Source organism: Phyllostomus discolor, chromosome 8 (genome assembly GCF_004126475.2).
Source record: "Phyllostomus discolor isolate MPI-MPIP mPhyDis1 chromosome 8, mPhyDis1.pri.v3, whole genome shotgun sequence".
NCBI lineage: Eukaryota > Metazoa > Chordata > Mammalia > Chiroptera > Phyllostomidae > Phyllostomus > Phyllostomus discolor.
The window spans coordinates 103,513,119-103,523,036 of NC_040910.2; positions in this window are offsets into that span (position 1 = coordinate 103,513,119).

Consider the following 9,918-nt stretch of genomic DNA (forward strand, 5'->3'; position numbering starts at 1 on the left):
TTTGGAAGCCGAAGGCCAGAGAGGGTATGCAACTTGTGCAAGGTTACACAGCCGGTTAGTGGCCTGCTCGGGACTGGACTCCAGCTCTCCTGGCTACCCCTGGCCTTACACACAGCTTAACCCCTCCAAGGAGGTGAATGCTAATTACTTCCCTTAGACATATTTATAGGATGTGAGACCTGTGCTGGTTTAAGGTCTAACTCACATGGGGTGGGCATTTGGATTTCTCTTAGACCTCCACCTATAGCTATCTGATACTTAAAGGAATAGAAATATTTCATCTGCTAAGATGCTTCTACAAAGGCACAACGATGAGCCAGAAAGAAAGCGTGTACAGGCGTGAGGGATCGTGATTCTTCGCCTTTTTTAGTTCTAAGCCCTGGAAGGAACTAATTAAAGCCTTATCTTAGTAAAATGCACATAAAGAAAACGTGCACACAGTTTCTTGACTTCTCCTGACATTGGTACTTGGACTCTATGTGAAGAATTTTCTGAATTGTTACATTTTCACCATATTGCTCCAGGGTTAATTGGATGTAGGTAGCTTGTAGAGCTCTTGACCATGAAGCTTGAGCTTGTGGAATAATTGCCCTACTCTAACCATACTGGGAAAACCTAGGAGGAACCCTGTCCTCACTGAGAAGTGCCACTCAAGAATTAGGAAGGATGAGCCAGCTAAATTTAATACTTAAGAGAGGAAGAAATGGACTTTGCTAGAGATGTTGTTGGAGTTCTGAAACAGAAGTGTGGGTCGCCCTCCTCACCCCATCCTGTAACTGGTTGATTTCCTATGGCTTAGCAGTCTAACCCCAGCCTTTTGCTTCATCTATTAACTGAGGAAGAACTGCCTTGTGTACCTATTAGGAATCAATGAAGGTTAAGTGAGATGACATCCGTGAAGATCTTTGAATTGGCCTTCCGTGGATTACCCATAGTCCAAGTGATCCACAATTTGTCTCGCTCCAAAGCCAACTTTCTCCTGACCCCAAGCAGTTTGCTGAGCCACCTCTTCTGCTCAACGCCAGTCATGATAATACCAGTGAAGGCAAATGGATTTCCAAAGCAGCCGGGATAAAATTCTAGGAAATGGTTTGCAGCAGGTGTAAACATAAGATCTTTAACAAAACCCGAGTGAAATGATTTTTAGTTCAGCAGACGTTACCGATGGTGCTGTCTAGTTCTATCAAAGTCTCTGAACACCCTCCTGCATTCAGCAGATGCTAGTGAGAAATCAAAGTGTGAGTATTTGTACACATACTCTAGAAACTGATTGCATGAGGTCATTGTATCCCAGCTCTGCCACTTAGCTTGTTTGACTTTCCTTTGCTTTCGTAAAATGGGGCTAACTTACCAACCTCAAAACAGGATTTGGGGAGTTCCTAAGTGAGTTAATGATGTAAAGTGCTAGGTACGCTGCCTGGCATGGTAGTGTGTACACATTGCCTATTTCCTATTTAGCATGTATTTTGTACTAAGCAAGAGGTTCTTGGTCCTTGGCCAATTAGGGAAGATAATTACTTTCACAAACAAATATAAAATTGTCAAAAGTGACAGATGCCAAGGAACTAGACTGTCGGCTCAAGGAAAACTGAGGTGAGAAAAGGAGTCATTCAGGTGAAAAAGACAGGAAGAGCATGTGCAAAGGCTGTGGTAGGAGGGGGGCCTGGGGGTTATAAGGAACTGCAAGAAGGCTGGAGCCTCCAAAACAGAACAAGGGGTTGAGATAAAGCTGGAGTGTTGAGTAGGGGAAAGGCCATATGAAACTGCATGCCATACAAGTGGCTTTTGCCTATTTCCTAAGAGCAAAGAGCTGCTATTGAAAGGTTTTAAGGATGATTAGACTGCAATGAGGAAAGAGTAGATGCAGGGAGACCAGTTAGGAAGCCATTGTAATAATCCAGATAAGAGATGATACTTGTACAAAGCAGAAGGGTAGGAAAATAGTGGAAATAGAAATAGGTACCAAGTTCATTGAATTCGGTGACTGATTGGACGAAGAGGGAAGTGTCCGTGGTACCTGTTAGGATTTCTGGCTTGTACCGCAGGGTGGGTGGCGATGCCATTTGCAGTGTTTCCCAAGTGGGAGGACTCAGGGCCGCATTGTTCAGCAGGAAGAGGAGAGGCATGTAGGAGGCCTCAAGTTGTATTTGAGCTCTCTGTGGAGTACGTGGGTTTTGATATGTTATTCTCTAACTTCCTGAATGTCAGGAATATTTGTGTCCAATTAACAAATTAGGAAATTAAAAAAGAAACTTGAGTTTCAGCCTTACTCTGCCACTTCCTGCTGTATGATCCTGAGCAAGTCACTTAACCTGTGGATCTATGAAGTGGATGGTCTGAGCATACGTACCCAGGAGCCTCTGTGAGGCGCTTGATGCAAATGTCTCGTGCAGGGAGGTGCTGGCCAGGGTCTGGAAAGCAAGCGAATTCACGAGTAGATTAGATCAGTTCTAAGTTCTCCACCCAGGGTCGTGTCCTCTGCCCACCCCCCAGTCAGGCTATGATGCCCCTTCCTCCGGAAGAAAGCTGACCTACCTGGTTAGACCTTGGCCTCTGGAGCGATGAGGAAGGGAAGGTGAGTATGACATCTGGAGGATGGAGTGCCCCTTGCTCAGTGACAGGCAGACTCCCTAGCCATATTTCCTGAATTCCCACCCAGCACTTCTTCCAGATAACTTAGAAAAGAGAGTATCCCCAGAAAAGGAGCCGAGATGTCGCTCTTCTTAACTGCTGTGAGCAGAAAGGCTTACCATAAAAGAATTATCTGGTTTTCCCGGTCCCGTCCCTCTGCTCACTAGGCTCTAGCCGTCTTTCTCTTCATTGAACACACCGTGATCTGTGTGTCTCAGGACCTTGGTTGGCATTTGCTGTTTCTTCCCATTTTGCCTATCTCAGGTTCAGATGTCACCTCATACGGCCTTCCCTGACCGACAGACACATCGAAGGTAGTTCCCACAGATACTCTGTGACAGAGCCCTATTTGATTGTCTTCAAAACACCTCCCAACACCTGACATCATCTTTTTTGCTGTCTCCCCGCCCCCACTGGAGTGCAGTTTCCAGGAGAGCAAGGGTCTTGTCTGTCTTGTTTGGTGCTTAAAAGTGCACCTCACACATAGTAGGTGCGCACATACTTGTTAAATGGATGGAAGATACATAGCTGAACATGCAACACATCCTTGAGCCCAAGAAACGTGGCTGTCTAGCCTTGTTAAAGGCACTTTATCACTTTGCCTTTTTTCTAGTGTTATCCACACCAGCCACCGCGTGTACCTTTGGTCCTGCCAGGCCGACCAGATCAGTGTCCTGAAGAAGTGTTCTTCACTGTCCAAGGCATGTCCCCCGCCTAGAATTCCCTCCTTATCCTCTGTCTTCAAGATTGTACTCTTGCTAATTTATTCATTCACTTACATTAATTTATTGTTTCCCCCACCCCCCAGGGCATTTTGAATACGACATGCAGAATGCTCAATAAACAGGTATTTCTTGATGGGAAAAAAATTAATTAGTTTTTTAAAATCCAGGAAAAGAGAGAAGGAGAAAGTTAGAAGAAGGATTTGTAAGCTCAAGGGCAGGAATGGTGCGGCACCTGCCGCAACCAAACCCCTACAGACAAAGTCCTGAACGTAGAGGTGATGGTTCTTTTGACCGTATCCTTCTCCCACCCGAAGCAGGAAGGGATGCAGTACTGGGGACAAAGAGGGAAAGAAGGGCGAAAAAAGGAAGAACGTAGAGACACGAGCTTCCTGAGTCCCGAGTCAGGAGGTCCTCTGAGAGGTGCGAGGGAAGTGGAGCAAACCATTTAATGAGTCTTAACTGCTGCCCCTCCTGTTTTTACCCGAGAGCCTGGAGACCGACCAGACACCCTGAGCCGCTTTGTCCTTTCGTGTTTATTCAGTCCTCTATTCTTTGCCTGATTATCAAAGCAATACAAAGTCACTGGTGGAATTTTGAAAAGCATCGAGAGTTAAGCAGAAATCAGCTGTAATCTGAAATAATAACCACCATTAAAATAATTGGTATATTTTTCCCAAAGTTCAAATATAAATGAAAACCAAGGTATTAATATGTAGCATTCACTCTTTCACCCCTCCTCAAAATGTTCTTTTAAGAATTTAAAGTTGGTTGAATTCTTGATCAGGTTGCATTAAGAAATAGGATGAAGGCCCTGGCTGGCGTAGCTCAGTGGATTGAGCGCGGGCTGCAAACCAAAGCATCGCAGGTTCGATCCCCAGTTAGGAGACATGCCTGGGTTGCAGGCCACGGCCCCCAGCAACCACACATTGATGTTTCTCTCTCCCTCCCTTCTCTCTCTAAAAATAAATAAAATAATAAAAGTACCAACAGCCCTAGCTGGCGTAGCTCTGGATTGAGCGTGGGCCTGCAAATCAGAGGGCCACTGGTTCAATTCCCAGTCTAGGGTACATGCCTAGGTTGCAGGCCAGGTCCCCGCTGGGGGTGGTGGCGGGGGGGGGGGGGGGGCATGTGAGAACCCACCACACATTGATGTTTCTGTCCCTCTCCTTCCCTTCTCTCTCTAAAAATAAAATCTTTAAAAAAAAAAGAAAATACCAGCAGAGCTCTGATGTGTGGCTCGGTTAGGTGTCCTGCAAAGCAAAAGGGTCGCCAGTTCAATTCCCCATCAGGAGGCATGCCTGGGTTGTGGGTTTGGTCCCAAGTTGGGGCAGCCGATGTTTCTCACATCAATGTTTCTCTCCCTCTCTCTCCCTTCCCTTCTCTCTAAGAGCATTTTTTTTAAAGTACCAACAGAATAAGCAAAAAATTGAAAAGTATTGAAACGTGCCCACTGGGTCACCAAACCTAAGGCTCACTAAGGCCTGGCTTTCTGGCCACATGTAACGGGAAATCCTGTATTCTGAGCCAGGGCTCTTCCCATGCACCTGATCTGTTCTTTATTTGACTGAATACGTACCCAGTTTCCATGGTCTGCTTTGTTGTTGGGGGGAAACCCGTCTCTTCCTGTGTGTTACCTTTATTCCCACACTACCTCTATACTCACAACACTTCCGACTCCAGGTGTGTGGGGTTTCCCCCCATAAAACAAATTTGACGTCAGCTGCGTGTCTTACAGTTTAACTCCATTCTGACGCTACCTGGAGATAGCCTCAGACCCCACAGGTTAAGGGCTCAGTCCCATGAGATTGTGCCCCCTTCAGATGCCGATCACAAGTAGGGGGCCCCGGGTTATCCACAACTTCCGTCTGACTTGGCTACGAATGAGAGGTTCCCACAACCCCTTCCTTGGGTTCCGCTAGAACAGCTCACAGAACTCGGGGAAGGTGTTACTTATATTTTCCAGGTCATTAAAAGGGTGTGGTGATGCAGATGAACAGCCAAGTGGATAGTTACACAGCCTGAGGTCTGGGATGGTCCCTGGCGCAGGAGCTTCTGTCCCTGTGAAGTTGGGCTGTACAGTCCCACCAGCTCACGGCTGTGTTCATCCACTGGAAGCTCCCCGAACCCACTACTCTTGGCAGGATTTTTATGGAAGCTTCACCTTGTAGGCATGGTCAATTATTAACTCAATTTCCAGACCCTCTCCCCTCTCTAGAGAAGCTGGGGTCGGCAGGCTGAAAGTTTCGATTTCTAGTTATGGCTTGGTCTTTCTGGGGACCAGCCAACGTCCTGTACCGTGCAAAGTCGCCCCGTTAGAACAGAAGACGCTCCCAGTGCTCTCACTACATGGTGTGTACAAGGGTTTTAGGAGCCCTGTGCCAAGAGCTGGGGGCAGAATTGAATATATATTTTTTACTATTTCACATTTGCATATTTTGTAAGCACGCATACCTTTTATTCCATAGACTATAACTCTGGGTTTTCAGCCTTGGTGCTTGGGAGGCCTGTGTTGTATATTGTGGGATTTTTTGGCAGCATCTCTGGCCTCTGCCCGCTAGATGCCAGTCATACACCCCTCTTCTGATGATCGAAATGTCTCCAGACCTAGCTTACTGTCCTCAGGGGGCAGAAATCGCTCCTCCATGCCCTGCAGTTGAGAACCACTGCAATAGCTCCTCGAGGTCAGAGGTCAGAGGCCATGTCTTATCAATGCCTGTACCCCCGACAGGGCACAGCACATTATCTCAATAGCATCATCGCCTCATTAAAATAAGCTAATATTTGCAAAGCTCTCACTCTTTGTACTGTTCTAAGCTCTTTACATATGTTGTTTACCCCTCACTACAACTCTGTGTGATAAGTGCCATTATCATGCCTTTTCACAGCCGAGAAGCTAAGGTTCAAAGGGGTTAGATTAGTTGCTCAAGGTCACCCAGCTGGGAAGCGAGACCTGGGACTTGACCACTAACCAGGCAGTCCAGCTGTAGATTCTGGGCGCTCAACCATTCTGCTATCTACTGCTTTTAAATACAAAGATAAAAAATCAACTTGTAAGAAAAGCCATTCTCCATTGGTCTACAGAATTTGCACAGGCAAACACATCATAAAAATAAAATTCCACCCTGGCTGGTGTGGTTCAGTGGACTGAGTGCCAGTCTTCGAACCAAAGGGTCGCTGTTTCGATTCCCAGTCAAGGCACATGGCCTGGATTTCAGCAGGGTCCCCAGTGAGGGGTACAAGAGGGGGGGCCACACATTGATGTTTCTCTCTCTCCCTCCCCTTCTCTAAAAAACAAATAAATAAAATACTTTTTAAAATTTCCTATTCTGCCTTTTTGACAGAACAAGATAGAGCAAAGCATTTGTTGTATTGCAAAAAAAACTTCTAAATTGTCCTGGCTGGCATAGCTCAGTGGATGGAGCGCAGGCTGGGAACCAAAGTGTCCCAGGTTCGATTCCCAGCCAGGGTACATGCCTGGGTTGCAGGCCACGTCCCCCAGCAACCACACATTGATGTTTCTCTCTTTCTCTCTCTCCCTCTACCTCTACCTCTATCTCTATCTCCCTCCCTTCCCTCTCTAAAAATAAATAAATAAAATCTTTTAAAAAATTGTTAAAAAAAAAAAAACAACTTCTAAATTGTTTGGATGCATCATATTCTGTCAAGAAGCTTAACAATAAACTAACATAACTAGTCCCTTATTGGGCATTTCAGTTGTTGCTAATATATTTGAAACATCATAATCAAATTTTTTAATATATTTTATTGATTATGCTATTACAGTTGTCCCATTTCCACCTTCACTCCCCTCCACCCTGTACAACCTCTCCCACCCACATCCCCCCCTTTAGTCATGTCCATGTGTCATAATTTCTTTAGCTTCTACATTTCCCATACTATTCTTACCCTCCCCCTGTCTATTTTCTACCTACCATCTATGCTACTTATTCTCCGTACCTTTTCCCCCCTCTCTCCTCCTCCCACTCCCCTGTTGCTAACCCTCCATGTGGTAATTTCTGTGGTTCCATTCCTGTTCTAGTTGTCTGCTTAGTTTCCTTTGGTTTTGCTTTAGGTGTGGTTGTTAATAATTGTGAGTTTGCTGTCCTTTTACTATGCGTGTTTTTTTATCTTCTTTTCTTAGATAAGTCCCTTTAACATTTCATAAAATAAGGGCTTTGTGATGATGAACTCCTTTAACTTGACCTTATCTGAGCACTTTATCTGCCCTTCCATTCTAAATGAAAGCTTTGCTGGATAGAGTAATCTGGGATATAGGTCCTTGTCTTTCATGACTTGGAATACTTCTTTCCAGCCCCTTCTTGCCTGCAAGGTCTCTTTTGAGATATCAGTTGACAGTCTGATGGGAACTCCTTTGTAGGTTACTGTCCTTTTATCTGTTGCTGCTGCTAGGATTCTCTCCTTCATTTTTACCCTGGGTAATGTAATTATGATGTGCCTTGGTGTGTTTCTTCTTGGGTCCAACTTCTTTGGGACTCTCTGAGCTCCCTGGATTTCCTGGAATTCTATTTCCTTTGCCAGCTTGGGAAAGTTCTCCTTTATTATTTGTTCAAATACGTTTTCAATCTGTTGCTTTTCCTCTTCCCCTTCTGGTACCCCTATAATTCGGATGTTGGAATGTTTAAAGATGTCCTGGAGGTTCCTAAGCTTCTCCTTATTTTTTTTTAATTCTCATTTCTCCATTCTTTCCTGTTTGGTTGTTTTTTTTCTTCCTTCTGGTCCACTCTATTGTCTTGAGTCCCAGTTTCCTTCCCATCACTATTTGTTCTCTATGCATTTTCCTTCATTCCTTTTATGGTAACCTGCATTTTTTTCATGTAATTTGCACCCAAAATCAAGCAATTCTGTAAGCTTCCTGATCACCAGTGTTTTGAACTGTCCATCTGATAGATTGGCTATCTCTCGATCGCTTAAAATGATGAGTCCTGGGGTATTGATCTGTTCTGTTTGAGACATATCTCTCTCTCTCTCTTTTTTTTTATTTTTGGTCTGGTCGCTCCTGTTATGGTGAGTGGCTGAGCCTTAGGTGTTCACCAGGGCTGGGCACCCCAGTCGCTAGATTGTGACGTTGTATGTGGGGGCGGGGCGGGAGCAGGAGGGAAGAATGGTGGTAGCTCCGTTCTCCGTGGGACCTCAGTCCCTTCTCTGGGATCCTGGGTTGTCCACTCTGCCCTGCTCCACAATTGCCGCCTCATTGTGTCTGCTACCTGCCGCTTGCATACTCGGGTCCACCCGCTGCGATCTTGCATGCCCCAGATGCCTTACGCACTCCCAGTTGCCTCACGTGCCCAACTGTCTCTGCTCTCCTCGCCTCAACCCATGCTGGGACCTGTGCCCAGCCGTTCCTCTCCACCCCTCCTGCTGGTCTGGATGAACGGGTCTACTTCAACTTCTTGGCTGTCCGACTTCCATTCAGATAAATTCTCTGTCAGTTCTGGGTGTTATTCTGCCTCTAAATTGTTGTTGTTCTAATCTTGGTTGTGCGTGGAGGTACGGTGCGTCCACCTATGCCTCCGTCTTGCCGGAAGTCCTCATAATCAAATTTTAAAAAATATTTTATTTACTTGTTAGAGGGTTAGGGAGGGAGAAAGAGAGGGAAGGAAACATCAGTGTGAGAGATATATGGTTGCCTCTCACATGCCCCCAACTGGGGAAACTGGGCCACAAGCCAGGCACGTGCCCTGACTGGGAATCGAACCTGTGACCTTTTAGTTTGCAGGCTGGTACTCAATCCACTGAGGCACACCAGCCAGGGCTCAAGTTTTTTGAAGTATAGCTTACATGCATATAGTGCACCCATTCTAAGGGTACAGTTTGATAAGTTTTGTACAAATGTACAAACCCATGCTACCACCAACACAATCAAGATGTAGAACACTTTCATCACCTTTTTTCCTTTTTGTAGTAAATCTGGCCAGGGTCTAGCACCAGATTGGGAGCAGCAAGTATGTACATTGCTCAGATCTGCATTTAGTGACATCACATCAGTAGCTCAAAATTGGCCACATAAGAAATTGATCAAGTGCCATAAACCAGAGCTTTCTTTCCTTTTTTTTTTTTTTTTTTTTTTGAGAACCAGTTTATCAGTCCAACTTACTCTCTTTTGTGGTCAGCCCTCTACCCTGCAATCAGAGACTGCTTTCTGGCATTCTATTTTTGTTTTTAAAGAATTCTATATAAGTATAATCATGCGGCACAAACGCTTTTGGCTAGCCTCTTTTACTTGCATGTTTTTGAAATTCATCAACGTCGTTATACTTGTCAAAAATTCGTTTCTTTTAAGTGTGCTGTGTTCCATTATATGGCCATGTCAGGTGGCCAGGACCTGTGTTGTGGTTTCCACAGGAAGGAACTGGTGAGGCAGGGGAAGCAGGCTTAGGGTGGGCTAGTTTAATAATTTCAGTGGACCCTGGGGCACAGGGACAGACCATCTCTATTCTGGTACCTGGCCCTGGAGTGATTAGGGCAGAGGAGTAGTGGCCTACGGGTCAGAGCCTGATAAACTGGGTGGTTGGGGGAAGGGTTTTGGATTGGTTGGTTTGTA